General features: G+C 41.3%; 1 long non-coding RNA gene across 1 annotated transcript; it reads left to right on the forward strand.

The window, feature by feature from the left end:
* The first annotated feature begins 14577 nt into the window (after positions 1-14577).
* On the forward strand, positions 14578-16031 carry LOC118968468 (uncharacterized). Its single transcript, XR_005056145.2, has 3 exons — positions 14578-15025; positions 15394-15516; positions 15793-16031. It is a non-coding gene; the product is annotated as an uncharacterized lncRNA (long non-coding RNA).
* Positions 16032-19884: the final 3853 nt, after the last annotated feature.

Below are 19884 nucleotides of genomic sequence, written 5' to 3' on the forward strand. Positions count from 1 at the left end.
TTATCGGCCACGTAGTGATTAGAGTGCTCACAGTATGATCAAAAGGAATAGGGTGGTCAAGTACATATGCAAATACGAAGTACAGATCCTGTGATGGAACAGGTCTCGGTTGGTATGGGAATAACTCCTTTCTTAGTGGATGCTACAGCTACTGTGTGGCAGTATGGTTATGCGGGAACGCTACTGGTTTGTCCAGCCCAGGGTCCACTGAGGGGCAGGGAGAGGCTGGAGTGGAACTGGACGGGCACAGGGAGTGGCCAAGAGCCTTGTCCTCTGGCAAGGTCACATGGGTGGATGGTGACATTGTGCCTTCTGCTAGGAGGCCAGCTGGGGGCTCACAAGCAAGGCAATGGGAGGGAAGAGAATTTTCTTAAAAGCCTTGTGTGTGAACAACGCTTCGCATTAGTTGCTCCACCGAATCTTTACATGACCCAAGTGAAGCGGGCATTACTGTTGTTCTCGAGCTGGAGTTTGCAGCAGGTGCTTCTGGCATGAGAACTCGTGGCGACATACATCCGCCTTGCCAAGGTGCCCTCGCCGTCTGGGCCCGGAACGAATATCATCGGAGTTCTCAGACTGGATGGGAAGGTCGGGGCCCAGAGAACTGCTCACTTTCCAATCCTTCCCTGCGCCTGCTGTGTTAAAGGGGGGCTCTATAAAGGCATGGTGCTCTCCCCGGGCTCTCATCTTTCCTTCCTCCTTGCTCTGTGCTGCAGCCAAGCCCAGTTTCTAAATGCGCCCGGAGCCCCCTTGCCTGCAGGCCTTGGTGTGGGGGCGCCTTGGCCTGTGAGGACACCTTAACAGAAAGCGCCCGCGCCGCCCTCAGCGTGCTGAGATCAGGTGCTTGCCCTGCGCTCTACTTACCACTACTTGGTAAGGGCTTAATGTCTTGTTTCCACGCCCGGATAGAAAGGTACGTGAGGGTGGAGCCTCGTCTGTCTAGGTCATCATTGAATCCCTGTGACTGCGTTTTTGATGAAATGCTGAATGAATAATTGCATCGAGAAGACAAAGTAAAGATGAAACTTAGAAGGGAGCTCAGAGCTACGTCAGCTGCGCTTCCTCCTATCTGGAGGTTCTCTTCCAGGGAGAAAATTTTGAAAGTTTTATTTAATTGGAAAAGTGATTATTTTATAAATCATCATCCTCATCAGCTGGTAGACCACGTTTTTCCCTTATGCCGACTTCTACAAGGGCTACTCACATCGAAGACAAAAGTGAGTTTCCACTTAAATTCAGATCTTTGTATCTACTGAGATTTTCCCCAAAAGTGAAAGAAATTAGGTTGTATTGAAATATGAATGTGTCGCCATGGGTAATCACTATCTTTGACCAAATTTCAATTGTCACCAGGTCTGGCTGCCAAGAACTCAGGTTAAATTAGAATGAGTGACCTATAAATGACTGGTTAAATATCACCTTACCTATTCTGTAAGCCTATTCTGTAATCACCTCTTTTCAAAGAACATCGTGATTGTAGTATTGTTAAGTCAAGAATGTTATTTTATTGTTTAGAAAAAAATCACTATTTAGATATTTGTAAAAGTGTAATTTATGTTTGTTAAGAATAGATTCTTTGCAGTGTTTATTATCTCTTACTGCTTCACAAATTACTGCAAAATTTCATGCTTTAAAACAACACACTTGCATTATTTCAGAGGGTTTCTGAGAGGCAGGGGTCCAGGAGCAGCTTAGCTGGGTGGCTCTGGCTCAGGGTCTCTCGTGGGGTTGTTAGCAGGCTGTTCCCTGGGGCTTCAGTCATCTCCTGGCCAGGAGGGCCTGGAGAGCCTGCTCCCGGGTTCCCGCACCAGCCAGCAGGCTGGCCTCACTTCCTCCCTGGCTATTATTGGTGAGGAACTCCAGTTCCTTGTCACAGGGCCTCACCCAAGGGCTGCTCAGGACGAGGCAGCTGGCTTCCTCCGGAGTGAAAGATCCGAGGGAGGGAGGGACCGAGAGCTCCAAAGGGAAGCCACAGTCTGGGACATTGTGGGAGGTGTGACTCTGAGAGGCAGGGTCTTTGGAGGCTTAAGAACAAAGATGGAATCACATACCTGGGTCAGAATACTAGTTTTTTCAGTTATTATTTGCAGCAATTCAGTTACATTATGACAGGCAGAAGTCTTTCAAAAAGAAGGCAGGTCTTATAATAACTGCTTAATTCTGGTCATCGTGCAAAGATGTGTCTTTCCATGAATCATGGGGGAGTTGGACCAAACAACCTTTAACCCCTCTCCAAGACTGAAATTCAGAGACTGTCCTGTGATGTTAACATACGGTCAAGATGTTTAAATATATGCCCCTGTGTGCATGCAATGGAGTACAGTTCTGCCTTTGTGCTGTTTTTTTCTGACATGGATGACTGTTTCTGCCATAAGCCTAAGAGATGGGTACTTCTTGAGATGTGCTCACCTGGAATAAAAACCTATTGTCACAGGGGCATCCATTTGGTGGTTAATGGTCTCCCACAGTGCTTATTTAAAAGCCCTCTTAGCTTCAATAGGGGGGATGCTAGTTCTTCATGATTCACTACTGTTTTCGGACTCCCCTCACTCAGAAGTGCTCTTTGCCTCAACCATGTATATAAGAGGTGATTGACACACGTTTTTATCTCACACCACTCTTGTTTGGAAACTCTCAGGTGGCTTCCCATTGCTCTTAATCAAGCCTAAACTTCTCAGCGGGGTCGTAAACCCTTGTGAGCCTGTTGCAGCCTCAGGGCTGGTCAGTCACCTCCTCTCTTCCAGCTTCACTTACAGCGGCTTTGAGCTTCTCTCCATTTTTGCAACAGGCCAGTTCTCTCTTGCTTCTAGGTTGTCTCGCATGTCATTCACGTCCTCAAATCTGCCCTTAGCTTCAGCACCGGCTCCCTCGTGCCAATTTCTGATCATCCTTCAGGTTTAATTTATGCATCAATCCTCTCTGCAGCCTCTGATTCTGTTCAGACCCCACCTGCCTCGAGCTCAGGAGCCCCTGCTTCTTGCCCTCAGAGTAGTCTGTACCCTCTTTGTCACGGCATAGGGAGCTCTACTTCATCACTACTTATTCAGTCATCTGCACCCCCCTTTAAACCAAGCAGTTACAGGTGAATGTTCCTCTCGTTTGGTCCTGCCTTCCTAGACGTTCACAGGGCTTGGCACAGAGGAGAGCTCAGGACTCGAGTGTGAATGAGGGAAGAGATGTTTGCTGTGTTCCCTCTGTGTTTCCGGCATACAGAAGATTGGAAGCATTAAGTAATAGAAGATATATCTCATATATGTGCATAATGAGAAAATGTACTTGTTCATTGTTCAGTTGTTGGAAAATAACTGAAGAAAAGATGACGTTTCCAGGCGTCATCAAGATGCGGTATAACAGCTGAAAAATAAAATGTTTGAATTACCAGATCGGTAGACTTACCCAGCCTCTAATTCCCAGATCATTTAGGGTAATCTGTGTACCTCTCTGTAGAAACCATGCCTCATTTTCTTTATTTGTATGAAGTTCTGTAGATCTGCCCTGAAATGTCTGAAAAGTTTTCTAGGCATAGTCCACTACTAGAAATAACCCAATTTTTTTTATAACTAATCAACAATATGTCACGTAGTTCTGTCACTAAAAAGTAAAAATCTTAGAAACTAAAGCTCCCTTCTGCATACTGCCCTCACTTCACCTCAGGTATGAGATCCCTCACCTTAGTGTCCCCTGATCTTTATGAGTTCTTTGTACAATTTAATGTGTATAGAAGTGAAGATACTGTTTCTTCCCCATGCTTTCATAATTTTGAACTAACAGATCTTAAAAGGCAATACTATCAATGTTTTCGTAAGTATTGTAGATACCTTTGCCCTTATTTGGTGGCTGGGAAGGAGGTACACTGTTCTGCACTTCTACCTGACCCAGATGAGTGCTGTGACACCTGCACACTAAACTGCCAGCTGTTTGCAGCCACCTGTCTGCTCACTGAGGCGCATGGAGCTCATATGCACAGACTGTAATGGGACTTGGTGACCAATAACAGCTTGAGAGATTTCAGTGTGAAGGCCTTGTCACGTCGCTGAAACACACTCTGCCCGTAACCTGAGTCTTTCTTCAGTGACTTTCATACCTTAATTTCATAAAATTTTAGCACTGGGTGGGAAATTAGAAATTATGGTCTAGCCTTTGACATATGAGAGATTAGGTTTTCTATCCTCTTACCGACATGGTTTCTTGCCACTCTACCCCGTTGCATCCGAGTTATGCTCTAAAGATTATCAGTGTCACCCAAACAGTGCCTGGTTTATCCAGGTGATACATTTTGCTGAATCTCTCCGTGCCACTCACAATGGGTATAGCGGGATGAGCAGGGCCTCCAAAGGCATCAGAAGATGTGTGGACCAGGCAGAAGGCAGCCCAGGAGGAAGGGACATCCTCCTGCTTGCCCAAGGCCAACTACAGCCTAAAAGGTACGTGGTGGGAACAAGGAAGAAGTGCTGAACACCATCTTCAAGTGTTTTTTCATTAGTTATAAATAAGATTGCGTTTTTTAGTAATGGAGTACGCCTAGAGGCCTTGTCCGACACTTCAGAGGAGATAGGCAGAGTTGCACACCAATGCACAGAGGTGCAGACCGCAGGGGCGCGCACAGAGAGAGTCCTGAATGGCCCGGGAGTCAGAGGCTGGGCAGGGGGGACATACCTGGTAATTCTAAACCTTTTATTTTCCAACTATGCTGTACGACACATTACACCGATGCCCGAAAATTTTGTCTTTTTTTAGTTCTTTTCTAACAACCGAATAATGAACAAGTACCTTTACTCTTGGTTTGAACATGTGGCTCAATGTTAAGTGACTATCTAAAGAGCCTTGCCAGGGAGATATGAGCCAAGGAGTATACAGATCTTCAGAGAAGCTCAAAATGCCATCATTTAGATAAATGCACTTTTTGGCATACTGCAGAGTTTGAAATTTGACTTTTAAATCATGTTTCTTTTTGGAGAATGGTCATGATCTTTTGGGATAGCTTCTGTTTCTCGAATTATGTAAAATTATTATTAATAAATTGAATCACTTTCCATGATCTTTTATCGTATATCTATAGATATTTCTATGTAGCCAACATTTTTTGAGCACCTATTTTGTGCTAGCCATTGTCCTAGACAATGGGATCTAGAAGTAAGCTAAAAGAACACAAATCCCTGTCCTTATGAAGTCAGACAATAAACAAGATATGTTAATTATTATACTCTGTCATTGAATAAACCAGTATATCACTTATGTGCCAAGAATTATCCTAAGAATTTCCAAGAATAACTCATTTATTTAGATGGTATAATAGAAGAAACATGCTGTTCTGGAAATGAGGTCCTTTCTCAACTTTACTCATATTTTCAGCTCTCTCATCACATCTTGAAATGTATTAAATATGATTATTTTATATGATGTGTCTGATAATTCTGTCAGAGAGAAGTGAAGCAGGGAATAGTGGATGGGAGTAAGGGGACATTTCAGTTTTAAGTAGTCTGGGAAGGTCTCACTGGGAATAAAATACTTGAACAGGACCTGAAGGGATGAGGGAGAAAGCCAAGCAGATGGCTTCATGCTGAGAGAAGAGCTGGGACAAAGACCCGGGTCAAGAATGTTGCTGCTTGTTTTAGGAAAAGAAAGGACAGAAGGAGAGCAACAGCCAAAGGAAATGAGGGGAGAGTATAGGGTGTGGTGATGACTGTGGCTTTCATTCAGAATGAGATGGGAAGCCACTGATATTGCAGAGGGGCGGCCTGGACTAATTCACATCTGAATAGGACCATGGATGGCTTCTACCTCTAGGTCTGATATAGAAAAGAATGAAGGTAAAAGCAAGGGCCATTTAGGAGGTTGTTTTAATAATCCAGGTGGGATTATGGTTATGGTGGCATGGACTATGATTATGACAGTAGAGGTGGTTAGAATAGATCAGAATATGGATATATCTTGATTATTCTTCAGTTTACGGATGCAAATAATGGAGCTTATTGTTTTGCTTCCAGACTTTCTGTAACTAGGTAAATTAAATGTAAAACAAACTCTTTAAATGCTCTGGTGGAACGCATTATTTTAAGAAACTGTATAAGTAATTACTCAGCAACTTGTTTTAGATTTTCATACATACATTTATTTTCAAATGGAAAAACCTGTATTTGGAAATAAAATCTCCCATGCAACAGTGGCTGTTTAGGCTCCAGGATGAACCAATCTGATGAAAACAACTGAAAATAACAGATAAATATTTTGAAAACCTTTCTAAATGCATCCATGAGTAACAAGGAAATAAAGAATACTAAGGTCAAAGACTGAATAAAGAAGTAAGCTGAGCTCCAAAGCTGGTTTATTGCCTTAAAGAGGGGACTGTATTTCTAAGGATGCATTAAATTACCACCTTTAAGTGTAAACAACTAAAGGTCTTTGTTCCAGGAGTGACATGATTGACAGCTTTGGCCAAACCCGAGGTACCTGAGTATCATTTACATTCTGAGCTCAAGGATTTAGGAACAGAAAACAAATTCAGAGTCGGCCCCAGGTGGAATGTCTAATAGGACCTCCAAAACAGGGATCTGCAAAAGGTTCCACCCCAAGGTGAGAGAGAGCTAAAATTAACCCATTCCCTTCCCTCCTGAAGAGAAACTCCCTGTCCACACCCCCCACACTGTCCTTCTACGAAAGCAGCAATCTTAAATTGGCCCTCATGCTGGTTTTCTGCCAGAGTTCATACTACCTGGATAGCTAGAAAAACCTCTAACCAAGGATCTGGTTTAAAACAGTCCTAGGCCAGTAATGTCACAGGCATTTGAAAAGCAAATAAAAATCCTTTTTTAAAAGAGCACTTCCTATCTCACACTTCTGAAAAATGTTATGTCCAGGCAGTCCCTGAGAAAATGAGTTGCTCACAGTCAAAAATCACCAGCCATCCATGGGAGTGGTGGGGGAAACAGAAACAGTACACTGCAAAGTCTACTGCATAAAACACTTAGCGGTTAGAATTAGCAGACACAGAATGTAAGATCATCATGTTTAATGCATTTTAAGAAGTGAAAAGAGCTCTGAAAATATGAGTATAATTCGGAAAAGACCTAATTTCCAGGTATTGAAAATATACCTAAAACATTTAAAGTTAATGGATAGGTGAAATAGTGCCTTAGAACTGTCATTATTGAAATTTTCTCATCTCTTAGCTTCTAGGCTCTTGATTCTCCTTTCTTTCAGGCCACTCATTCTTAGTCTCGGTCACTGACTGTGCTATCTAAATAGACAGCATCATTTAGAAGTCAGTTCTAATTCTTTTTCTTTTCCACAGCTTTTAATCATTGCCTGGACTGACCCACTCCTAAGGTTTCAACTATGGCAATAATTACCACACCTATACTGTTAGCACAGACTTGTTTTCTGAGCATTAGACCACAGGAATTTCGTACCTGGATGATCCACTGGCACCTCAAAGTTAGCATTTCCAGAGTGGAATTCATTTATTTTCCCACTATATCTTCTATTTTTCATAGGCTCCTGATTTAGCCATTGACACTTAAAAAAGAAATGGCTAAAACATTTTCCACAGTTTCTTCCACTTTTTCCTTTTACATTTAGTTATTAACAAGACAGGCCCACTCTACCATTGATATTTCCTTTTGCATCTATTCTCACTTCAGGGACCCTTGCAGGGTTTTTTTGTTTTTTGTTTTTATCATGTTCCTACCTTCTAATCTCTTGTTTCTTAAAACCATTCTTCCTACCACTACTAGAATTATTTTTCTAAAACATAGGTTCAATCATATCACTCCTGGAACAAAGATCTTTAGTCGTTCACCCTTAAAGGTGGTAATTCATTGCATCCTGAGAAATACGGTCCTCCCCGTAGAAGCTCTACGGCACAGTGTGAGTGTGAGTATCAGCGACCTGGGTGGGGTCCATCCTGAAAGCTGCAGACATCAGGACTTTTTGATACAGAATGTTAGGAAACTGGATAGACGGCAGAGAAGGAGAAGATGCTGCAGAATCTCATTCGGTCAGGCCTTGACAGAAAATGAGTCTCACAGGACAAAATCATGAGCAGCGACCGGTGCTCCTGCGCTGGACTTGAGAAGTGGCAGCAAGTGAAATCGGGTACATTCACGCAAGTTGACCGCTCGGTAAATGACTTCATCTGAAATTCAGGAAACTGAAAAAGTCAAAATAAGGCCTGTAGAAAAGGTGCTACACAACAAGGGGACAGGAGTTTGGGAGTTTTTAAGACTTAGAGGAAACACACATGAATTAGGCTAACTGCGATGACAAACAGGGGCTCAGTACAATAAAAATGGGTCACGTCACAGTCCCTTCCTCTCTGTCAGCCGGCTGAGGTGCGAGGGAGGGGCTCTGCCCCTTGCAGCCCTGCAGGACCCAGGCCCTCCCTGTTCAGGGGATCCACCACCTCCGGAGGTGGCCAGGCCCTCCACTGGATTTTTTGTATCTGGTTGGCAATTTAGGGGAAAAAGAACACATGCAGGATTGCCAGGAGGTGTTGAAAGAGCCAGGCCAACGGGCAGTGAACATCCCTTCTGCCTAATTTTATTGGCCAGAGGTCAGCCACATGTCTATTGGTAGGTGAATAAGTAAAAAGTGTATTTGGTGCTTCATATTTTAGAAAATATTTAGTAACATGGAAAAATGGGAATAGGAGGATACTAAGTGGGCAAAAAAACATGAAACAAAAGTAAATTCACTCTTGTTCTAAACTCTATTAAAAGAAATGATATATTTCATTTTTAAAAGACTAGAGGGACATCATCAGCATTTTGACTTCTGTCTAAAGAGTGGACTAGTTGGGAACCTGCTCAGTATTTTTCTGTTTTATCTGAATTATTAATAATGAAAGTGTTACTTTTTAAAATCAACATTATCAAACAAATTTAGAATGGCAAATATGGTCTGAAAAAGATCATTTTAAAAAAAATGTCTTTAAATATTTCTTTATTCCTGGAAATTATCTTTCAGAAGCTTGGTACCTAGTAGATGCTGAATACCTATTCATTGATTAAACTGGCACCACAGAATGGAGTAATTATATGGAAAAGCCCTTAGAACAAAATGCTGAGGAACTGTTAATTCTCCAGAGATGCTATTTAAATGTAATAACTGATGAGCCAAATTGCTGCACTTTCTATGATACATTGATTTCAGTTTTATAACACTTAAGTCATACAGTAGGTATGATACCAATACTAGTGAAATTTTTTTGTGTTACTGTTTCCTAAGCTTTATTCCTCTTGGTACTATTTATGCCATTTTTAGTCATGCCTAGAGTAGTACCTATATTAATGCTTTAATATTTTTCAGTAAAATTGTATATTCTTATGAAGTTAAATTTAGTTTTGTATTCAACAAAAATTCCAGGAAAAATCACAGAACTGTGGCATTAATTTATCTATATATATTAAGATAAATATATAATTATCAAAATTAAAGGTGTTTGTGTTCGCTTAATCATCTTTTACTCCCAAGTGTACTACACTTTAGAAATAACTATCATATTTAATGTTATATGGGTCAATCAATTTAATATTTTAGGTTCAAGCTTCCATGTGTTTGGAAACTATGAATAACACAAGCTTTGCCCACCTGACAGAGTAGTTTTATGGCTTATGATCAATTTTTAAAATTTATGCTCATATATAGGTACCAGAAAGTGAATGTTTAATAAATGCTATGTATAGGTTAACTTTTTTCCTTTTATTGAGGTATCGTTGATATGCACTTTTATATAGGTTTCAGTGTACAACCCAGTGGCTCAACAGTTCCCCATGTTCTTAAATCCTCACCCCCACTAGTGCAGTTACCATCTGTCAGCAGAGGAAGATGTTACAGAATCACTGGCTGTATTCTCCGTGCTGTCCTACCATCCCCGTGACCAGCTCATATTATAACTGAGAATTTTTGTGCCCCATTATCCCCCTTACTTCCCACCCACTCCATAGAATGTTTCTATGGCAAAACACAAGTTAGTCAATGTATGGAACCTTTTTTAACAACCTGAATTCTTTGGCTTTCTCATAGCTCAAATGAGTAGAATAGAAAAGCATCTATTATTTCTTGCGATCATAATCCTGCTCCCAGAGATGAAAAAATAACAACAAAGGCACAAAAGCTGGTCACTTATTTCACACTTTGGATAAAGGCTTCTTTTTGAAAGACAAGCAAGGGAAAGACGAACCGTGGGTGCTAGGACACTTCATAAAAAATATGGAAGGAATTGTAGACTCTACATCTGGGGAAATCCTTTGAGACCTGTCTGGAATGATTTATGTGTTGTTGTAAAGCTGGGGTGTGGTTTCTTGGTTATTTGTGGCTTTGTGATTATTATTTTTAAGTCTCTCATTGTTTTAAAGCCATCTATTAGGAAAGGGGTGGGAACAGGCAAGACAGAGTGAAGTCAGCTAATGGTAATTGAGATCCATAGCTAAGCAGAATGACTTAATAGCTTGCATTAGGCTGGTTGAAGTGAAAAACCTACAAGATTTTCTTTCCTGGCGCTTTTAAAGAAAAAATCTAGCACAAATCCCATCTACAAAGACTATACATAAAGGATCCTATGCAACAGCAGCCGACTGATGAGCATTAGCATTCGCTGTCGGGCACAGACTTGTGGAATAAGCCCTTTCTTGAATACTGATGGCTGTAAACACATTGGCTGAGTTATTTACTATTTTTTAGTAATTAGATGTGACTGAGGTTCCATTATATATACTCATTCCATTGTGGGATCCAACCATTGGGTGTATTTTAATTATAGAACCTAGAAGTGAGTACTTGGAAAGGAGGACTCCCAGGAAGAAATGCCCATCCTTCCGTGCAGTCCTAGGAGTGAGGAACTGTGAGCTGCTTTTCCTTTTTTTCTTTTGGTGTCTGAAAAGAAATATTCATACAACTATAACATAAAGGTAAAGAGCAGGAAAATAGAGGAATGAAACACTTGGGATTGAGGGCCCTCACCCCATTCCGCCGTGGTTCGCCCGCTTGAACTCTAACCCCTACGTTACATGGCTTCAGTGGTCAGATGAGTGGTACCCAGTTCTCCCTATCCTCTGACAGTATCTGATCTTTTCTGTTCTTAATACATGATTTAAACAACCTGTTTCATATGCCTCATCTTTTTTGAAGTTAGATGTAAATTATAAATAAGAAATGTGAATCTGGCCTCAGTTTTGACCGACCTCACTAGACTTTAAATGGGAATCACAGACACCCACAAAGGGACATTTCAGTTGTTTTGGTACAAGGAATAATGGCCAGAGTTCATAAATAAAATAATAGAAGCAGCTGTGTCCTGTGGGAAGTAACAGGGAGATGCCCCTGCCGGCCTACCCGCTCAGAAAGCTGGGGGATCGCTGGGCTGTGCAGCCCGAGAGGCAGGCAGCGGACCAGGCCACCAACACCACACACCTGAGGGCCCTCGGCCTGGTGGGGGGCTGCCATGTGGTGGTCGGTCTCTGTAGCCACAAGGCATAAATAGCAGTCCTCTCAGGGGCCCCCCAGCATCTCTGATTTATCATAGTGCAAGAGTATCTCAGCTTCAGAAGCTGATGTGAGCAAGTGAAATAAAGCTATTTTACTTGTTTTTTTGGAAAGAGGAAATCAGGGTCATAGTCACTAGCCAGAGAGCATCTGTGCTGGCAGTAGGATTTGAAACCATTTCTACAAACTCCCTCCTGCCGTTCGCTTTACGGCAGCTCCGCTTTCAACCTGAAGACAGGAATCATTTGTTCAGTTTAATCACATAGTCGTTCACTGGGCCTGGGTGCTATACACACAGTGCTGGGCAAGATAGAAGAATCCTCTGCTTTCGTAAAGCTTGCAGGCCCAGAGGGAAGGCAGACAGTAACGCTTACATGTCATGTGTATTATAACAAGAGATACTCTGGTTTCAACGCACATGCTGGAGAGGCACCTAGTGACACCTAGTCAAGCTCCCGGACGAGGTGGTGCTTAAGAGGAGACTGTCGCACAGCCAGGTGCCACCTGGTCAAGGTGGGGTGGGAATCGGATGGCACAGATGCCGGAGCCTAGACAGAGAGCAGAAGTGAGAGCTTCTTATAGCTGGTGAGAGTTTCCTGGGAGGGCAGCTGCTAACCCAGGGGTTCCAGAAGCAAAGCCAAGGGGAGATGGGGGAGAGCAGGCTGCCCGTGCATGCGGCCTGGAAGCCACCGGGAGCTGTGGCCGTGACGGGACGACACCCAGCACACGCTCCACTCAGCTCGGGGTCCCGTGCCTCACCTTATCTAATAATGATCAGAATGTAAACTTACTTATTTTCATAAAAGTACACCGGAGGACACAGAAGCCAGGGCTCTTCTCCCTGGCGGTCTCCTTCAGTTTATTCCACACACGTCTACTGAGTAGCTGTTGCATTCAAGGGCACGTAAGGCCTTGTACTGGGCACCACTGAAGTCAACTTGGCTTGCGTGTCCGCTTCCCCTCTTGGCTTTCAGGGTTGAGGGTGCGTGAGGACCCAGTTTACAGAACTCTGACGGGAAGGCGGGACAAAGTGAAATGAAATAACCGGGCCCTCTACAAAGATTTCATGCAGACTGCTTACTGTTTTAATGAACAACTAAGGTGATCGCAAGGTTATATCCAAGGACAAGATAATTTTTGGTTTTTAGTTTTAAAAATGCTTAAGAATGAATTTCAGTTTTTTGTTACCAAATTACTTTTTTGCATAAAAATATTAGTGCATATATGACGTCAGGCCTCATACAGGGATAGAAACTGAGGATATTGTTCCAAGCCTCTGATGTGCCTACAGGCTAGTGGGAGCTATGCCCACAGGAACAAGTACATTATAGTTAGATGGGCTGTAGAAAGGGAGTTACAGTAATGTGGGCAACTTTGTAAACCTATTTAATTTGTTCCCTCATGCTGCGAAAATGAAAGGAATGTCTTTCTTGCAATTTTTTTTCCTGTTGACACAATTTTAAATAAGATGGTTGGAATCCTACACATTCCTGTTTTCCTCTAAAATTTTGTAAAAAGAATAAGATGTCTAATAAAATTATGACTATGATGAACCACTTTCTGTTTAGGATATTAATCTTTTGCTAATCAGACAAGGAACAGTAGGGGATGGCACTTCAAAAAGGGAACTGTTTAAATCATCAGGAGACAGTTTTAGTGTGATTGACAGTTTTCTATTAGCACAGATGAATGGTTAACCAGTGGACTAGGCCTAGAACTCTTTATAAGAATGTCCAATGTGCTTTCTTTTGAAAAAAGACTTAATCTATTCATAGTGTGAGAAGTATTTGTATAGCTTTCTTCTTACATGCCATATGCCAATTTTCATATCTCAACATGAAAAGGTTTCAGGCAAAGCTATGATTGGTCTTACTATTCATATATGATGTCACCGATGTACTCATTCAACAGAGAGCAAGTGCCTAGCTGGGCCAGACAGAGGACACCAAGTCCTACTCTGCAGGACTTTACAGCCTGGAAAATCTGAATGGGATGATTAATGGTTATAGGAAGGATTTCTTTGGCTTGGCCTTTCTTCTCGCTATCACCTTTAATTAAAAATCTAACGGTACCTTTCATACATATTTCCAAATTTCCCTTTTTTCTATTACAGTTGTGTGAAAACACTCTTTTTCTGGATATCTTTCATGTGGTGTCAGGTGAGTGTGAGGGCTCACACCACATCATGAATCCATCAAGGAGATGCACAGCTGCGATTCACCTTAGCGAATTCCTTATGTTAAAAAGGAAAGAAGGAAGAAAATGCCAGTGGGCATAGCTACCTGTGAAACTCCTTGTGAGTAAAATATAATTAGAAAAGGGAAAAATTAAGCAAAATATTTTGGGGGCACAGAAAGGAGGAAAAGGGCAATAAAATTGTACAACAAATCAGAATTATTTTTAACCAAAGTTGGGAAAACAGAAGGCTAATATTCCATCAAAGCAACCTAAGGAAAATCCTCAATTGCATAAGCTAAGGACTGAGATTTTAAATTGGAAATGTTATCAAGAGGAAATAATTTACCACAATTCCTTAATTTGCCATTGAATCAAATTGCAGCCGCCCACTCCCCTTGTGAAGTCCACCGGGTGATGCGAACCATGTCTCTTGCCTATAAATAGGTCAATGGAATAAAGGATTGCAAAGGAATATGTCAGGTCCGAGTTCATGAGTCTTTTAATGCTTAATAACAACAGAAAATAAATCAAGGGGAGAAATCGTCCAAATCTGTTTTATTTGAGATTTCAGATTTCGTTTTACTTCTTTCATTTTGAAACCTCCGCATTAGAAATCCGACTTTTTCATTACATTTCCCTTTTCTTCAGTCTCAAGTAACAGTTTATTGAATTCATGGCACTATAAGTGTAAACTTTAAACTGCAAATTATTTTACTTCATAGGGGTTTTTAAATGATTGCACAAATAGAAGGTCTATGGTTAAGGGCACGGGAATACAAGTTAGGCATTTAAAAAAAACTGCACATCATTTTAAATGTGCATCCTCATCCTTCAGGGTCAGAGAATTAGAAGAGGAGCCTTACCATTAGGAGGCTACCCCCTTTTCTTCCTGGACACACAGCTCTAGTACATTCCCAGATTCTCTTACTGGGGTCACGTGACTGGGTGCTGGAAATTGCGGACACCAGGTCTCTTGACATCCGCCCAGCCGCGTCTTTTCCTTTGCCCATCAGACCGTCACACCTACAGAGTTCCCGGACTGATGGGATGGGGAAGGCGCTCTGAGGGGCCCCCACGTGGAACAATCCCCCCCCTACCCCCGTCCGCCTTCCTTCCTCTGCACTTGGCACTGGACAGTGACCTGAGGAAGATACTGCCTGCTCCTGGGGGGTGGTCCTGAGGCTCGGGGAGGTTTTATCCTAGCAGTTAATACACGATGAACAATGCAGTTGGTAAAGCGAGACGGTGAGGAGGCGAGAGGAAGCAAATGCCCTTGCCTTGAAGTGTGCCGCAAACGCCGCATGACTGTGTGCGGAACGGGTAGAGCGAAGACGCGAGCAAACACTCACCGAACCAGTATGTTAAGGTTCGATACGGTGGGGTCCCTGGGTATCATCCAATTTCTTCCTTTTCAAACAAGTTCTGCACGTGTCCCCAGACATTTACCTGCTGGCTTGCTCTTGGGAAGCAGTTTGTTCATTTCCCGCACTTACAACATTTCCCCTTGATTATTTAGTTTCATTATCCTGCATTTATTTCTTTTCCAAGTTGTTAAAATTACTTTCTGTTTTCCATACATTGTTCAAAACCATTTCTTTTAAATTAATGAATTTGCAGGGGGAGGAAGGCAGAGTCGATCATTTCAGCATAGAAATAAAAGCCAGTTTAAAAAAAAATTGGAATTTTGTTAATGTTAGAAATGAACGTTTTCTTCTTTTTGTTTCTTCCTACCAGATTTTGCAACACATTATCCTACGCTCTGATGCTCTGGTGATCACAAACAGAAGAGTGATTGACGTCACTGCAGGCGGCACAATGAATGGCCGGAGACAGAGACCCGGAAGCATGTTCTAGCAAGTACGTTCCTGTCCTATGTTTATGTACATATATACGTGGGTCTCTTTCTGAGCCTTTTATTGCGGGAACACGCCCCTGCTCCCCTTCTCTTCTGTGTTCTTTTTTCTAATACTATAACGTGATAGCAAAGTTCCAAAGCGGCCCCAGTGTCCCCCACCACCTAGCCGACGGCCTGCAGGGGCCCTTCCCGGGTCGGAGCACAGGCGACGCGCTGTGAGGACGGTGGTTCCCCTCTCAGGCGCGCAGCTCTCTCTCTCTCTTCTATCACTTGCTCAGGGGAGGCGAGCTGTCCTGTGAGACACTCAAGCAGTCTCTGGAGAGGCCCTTGGGACAAGGAGCTGAGGCCCTCCGGCCACCATGTGGGTGAGCCCGGAGGTGGGACCCCCCACAGCTGAGCCTTTAGGAGGCTACAGTTCAAGTGACAAGTGAGCGGGAACCACCCAGTTTTGCCCCCTGCCACCTCCACAAACCCTAAATCTTTGAAACCATGTGAGATAATAAATGGTTATTGCTTTAAGTTGCTCTGCTACGTTTCAGGGTAATTTGTTACACGTTTGACAATGAAAACACCTAGCGTATAAATAAAATTGATAAAACCTGTATGGGTCAATGATTAGTAAATCTGATGATTTGACAAGTTTGGACACTTCTGTTTCTTCTTAATAGCTTTCCTTAAAATTAATTCATCTGGGTAAAACATGTTATGAGTGGTTGCCAACAGGACATTAGAAAAATTAACAATTAGCTTTGGGAATTAAAGTGTAACCACGGCATTATTTTCTCTTTTATTAAACTCATTAAACAGCATTACAGTTGTTTCTATTTAAAAACATGCTATTGGACTCTTTGGAAGAAAAGCTACTTCAAATTAGTCTGAAAACCATTAATTTCTTTCTAACAACGTATAACAATATTATAATTGCTTAGTAGAAATTCCTAAGGGATGGACTGACCTTAACATATGTTTACGCACAGTGTTATAGAGAAACAAATCCATTTGCAGTAGTCGAAGATAGCTTTTTTCTTGCAAACATTCTCCTTTACACAACTTGATTGCTTGCAACGTCTGTCATTATTCTTGAAATAAAATTAAACTGCAATAAAGTCTGTGAATTCTAACAAGATCTGAATTAATGAAGCCCCAAGAAAGGAAGACTTACTATGTTTAAGAGAACTGGAAAGGCTAAAATCCCAAGTTTTGAGTCAAGGCAATAATTTCAAGCAGCTGTGTCCCTACCACAGTTTCACCACTGTGTTCTCTGTGCCCCACTGAGGTTGGAACCCAGCTTTTGGTACTAAGTTGTCTCAAACTTGGCCACAGGGGTAATTTTCCTTTCTACTCACCTTCCATCAGCTAGAATGTATAGGGACAATTGATTTTTCAATTGAGAAATTTTTCCATGTAGACAAAGAATGAAAATGGATCCCTACCTCACAACATTAAAAAAGAAAAAGTCCCAGATGAATCAAGAGCTTATATATGAAAGCCACAACTTTACAAATTTTAGAAGCAAACATAGAGATTATCTTTATGATCTTGAAAGAATTTCTTCATCACAACACAAAAATTGCAAGTCATAAAGGAAAAGGTTGGAAAATTTAAACCACACTGTGAACTCTCTCTTTGTCTTAAATATTATGTTCCTAATAAGAATATTTAGGGAGAGCAATGGAATTTAATAAGCTTCATTATTTTTGCAATTTTGATGCAAACCTTAATGATACAGAGTCAGAGATCTGGCTCCAAGATCAATTTTTTTTTTGATGAGTCTTGGTTTTAATGACTGTGATAGCCTTATTTTTCTCATTCATATTTTTCTTACATCTTGAACTTTCTCAATTATTGTTTTCTTTTTTGTACTATAGTAGCTTGTAAGTTATATCACAGTTTATGGAGTAGGGAATAAATAAGTTGAACAAACCATTAATTCAGTTTATGCTCCCAACAAGTATTTACAGCTCAAGCCTTGCAAAAATTATGAAAATTTTATAATAAACAATGGATAATTTATGGAGACTTTATGACAGTAATGAATGTGAATATGGGTAAATCTTTAACTCAGTTCTGGAACAGTCAATAATCTCAGAGACAGAATGCCAAGCCTATTAGTTAGGGATAATATTTTCTTGCCATCCAAAGATTGAATTTGTCAAATAATCTTGTTAATTTTTATCAGGTTGTGTCTTATATTGCATTTGCTAAATTGGAAGAACAGCTGCCTCAGACTTTACCTGGAGTTCCTATAAGCTTTTTCAGAATACAAGGGAGGATGAGGGGCCAGCTTTTGTTCTTCACAATTCAATTTTGTCACACGAAGCAGAAGTTACAAAGCTTTCATTAACAATTACCGACCACTTTCACTGTCGTCCCTGTGCGGGAGTTCTGAAAGGCTGTTTGAAATTCGGTCAAGTAGCAGGAGAGGGTGCACAGTGCAGCCTCTGAATCAAAGAATGAGGGCTAATATTCACTCCTACTAAAGGTGCGAACAATAGAGAGTAACACAAATAAGAGCCTGAGAAGAGAGCCTGTAGGAAAGCCGGGAAGCGGGAAGGAAGATCCAAGTCAGGTTCTTTAGAGGTGAACAGGAGAGAGAAAATACTGTGTTATTCGCGACAGAATTGGTCTTTTTGATCAAAGTGTCATTGATACACAATCTTATCTTGGTTTCAAATACATAACACAGTGGTTCAACATTCTCTCATATTATCAAGTCCTCACCCCCTCCAGTGTGGTCACTGTCCATCAGCGTAGTAAGATGCCATAGAGTCATTATTTGTCTTCTCCATGCTGTGCTGCCTTCCCAGTGTCCTCCCTACACTGTGTGTGCTAATTATAGTGCTCCTTAATCCCCTTCTCTCTCTAGCCACCCTCCCCTTTGGTAACCGCTAGTCCCCTCTTGGAGTCTGTGAGTCTGCTGCTGTTTTGTTCCTTCAGTTTTGCTTTGTTACACTCCACAAATGAGGGAAATCATTTGGTACTTGTCATTCTCCATCTGGCTTATTTCACTGAGCATAATACCCTCTAGCTCCATCCATGTTGCTGCAAATGGTAGGATTTCTTGTCTTCTTGTGGCTGAATAATATTCCATTGTGTATATGTACCACATCTTCTTTATCCATTCATCTACTGATGGACACTTAGGTTGCTTCCATATCTTGGCTACTGTAAATAGTGCTGCAATAAACATAGGGGTGCAAAAGACCTAAAAAAACAAAAACAAAAACATAGGGGTGCATATGTCTTTTTGAATCAGGGATCTTGTTTTCTTTGGGTAAATTTCTAGGAGTGGAATTACTGGGTCAAATGGCATTTCTATTTTGAGCATTTTGAGGAACCTCCATACTGCTTTCTACAACAGCTGAACTAATTCACATTCCCACCAGCAGTGTAGGAGGGTTCCTCTTTCTCCACATCCTGGCCAGCATTTGTTCTTCCTCGTCTTCTCGATGGTGACCATCCTAACTGGTGTGAGGTGATATCTCACTGTGGTTTTAATTTGTATTTCCATGATAATTAGCAAATTGGAGGATCTTTTCATGTGCCTGTTGCGATTCATATTTCTTCTTAGGAGAAGTGTCTGTTTAGATCCTCTGCCCATTTTTTAATTGGGTTATTTGTTTTTGGGGTGTTGAGGCATGTAAGTTCTTTATACATTTTGGATGTAATTCTCAGGATTGCTTTGGCTATTTGGGGTCTTTTGTGGTTCTATATTAATTTTAGAACTATTTGTTTTAGTTTGTTGAATAATGCTATTGGTATTTTGATAGGGATTGCACTGAATCTGTTAGTTGCTTTAGGCAGGATAGCCATTTTGACAATATTAATTCTTCCTGTCTATGAGCACGGGATAGGTTTCCATTTATTTGTGTCTTCTTTAATTACTCTCATGAATGTTTTTTTATGTATAATGTCATGTCATCTGCAACAGAATTTTTATATATGAAAAAGAGATAAGCGTGAAAACTGGACACTTCTGCCACAGCAAGCTTTCAGAGAGTGGGTCAGTTTATCAAGACTCTGATGGGACCACAATCAATATGGAACAGAAGAGCTCAGAAACACATCCTGCCACTGTCACATTCAGGCTAACCTAAACATCCACAATTAATAAATCCCTAAAACCTAATTTTTTGAGAAAAGCTTTAAGGGCCCCATATATGGATGAGATGGATTATGGATGAAGGTATGTCAGAAAAATTCCAAAGATTGCTTAATAATCACTTATTACAGTTAACTAATGTCATTTTAGTAGTTGAAAAAATCCCAACCCAAGGAGAAAAGCCTGCATTATTCCTACCTGTCAGTAGTATTTTATATCAATATTGTTCTATTACAAAAGTACAAAATGATTTACTTCTTTGACACTA

This window comes from Manis javanica, chromosome 3, assembly GCF_040802235.1.
Source record: "Manis javanica isolate MJ-LG chromosome 3, MJ_LKY, whole genome shotgun sequence".
Classification (NCBI taxonomy): Eukaryota; Metazoa; Chordata; class Mammalia; order Pholidota; family Manidae; genus Manis; species Manis javanica.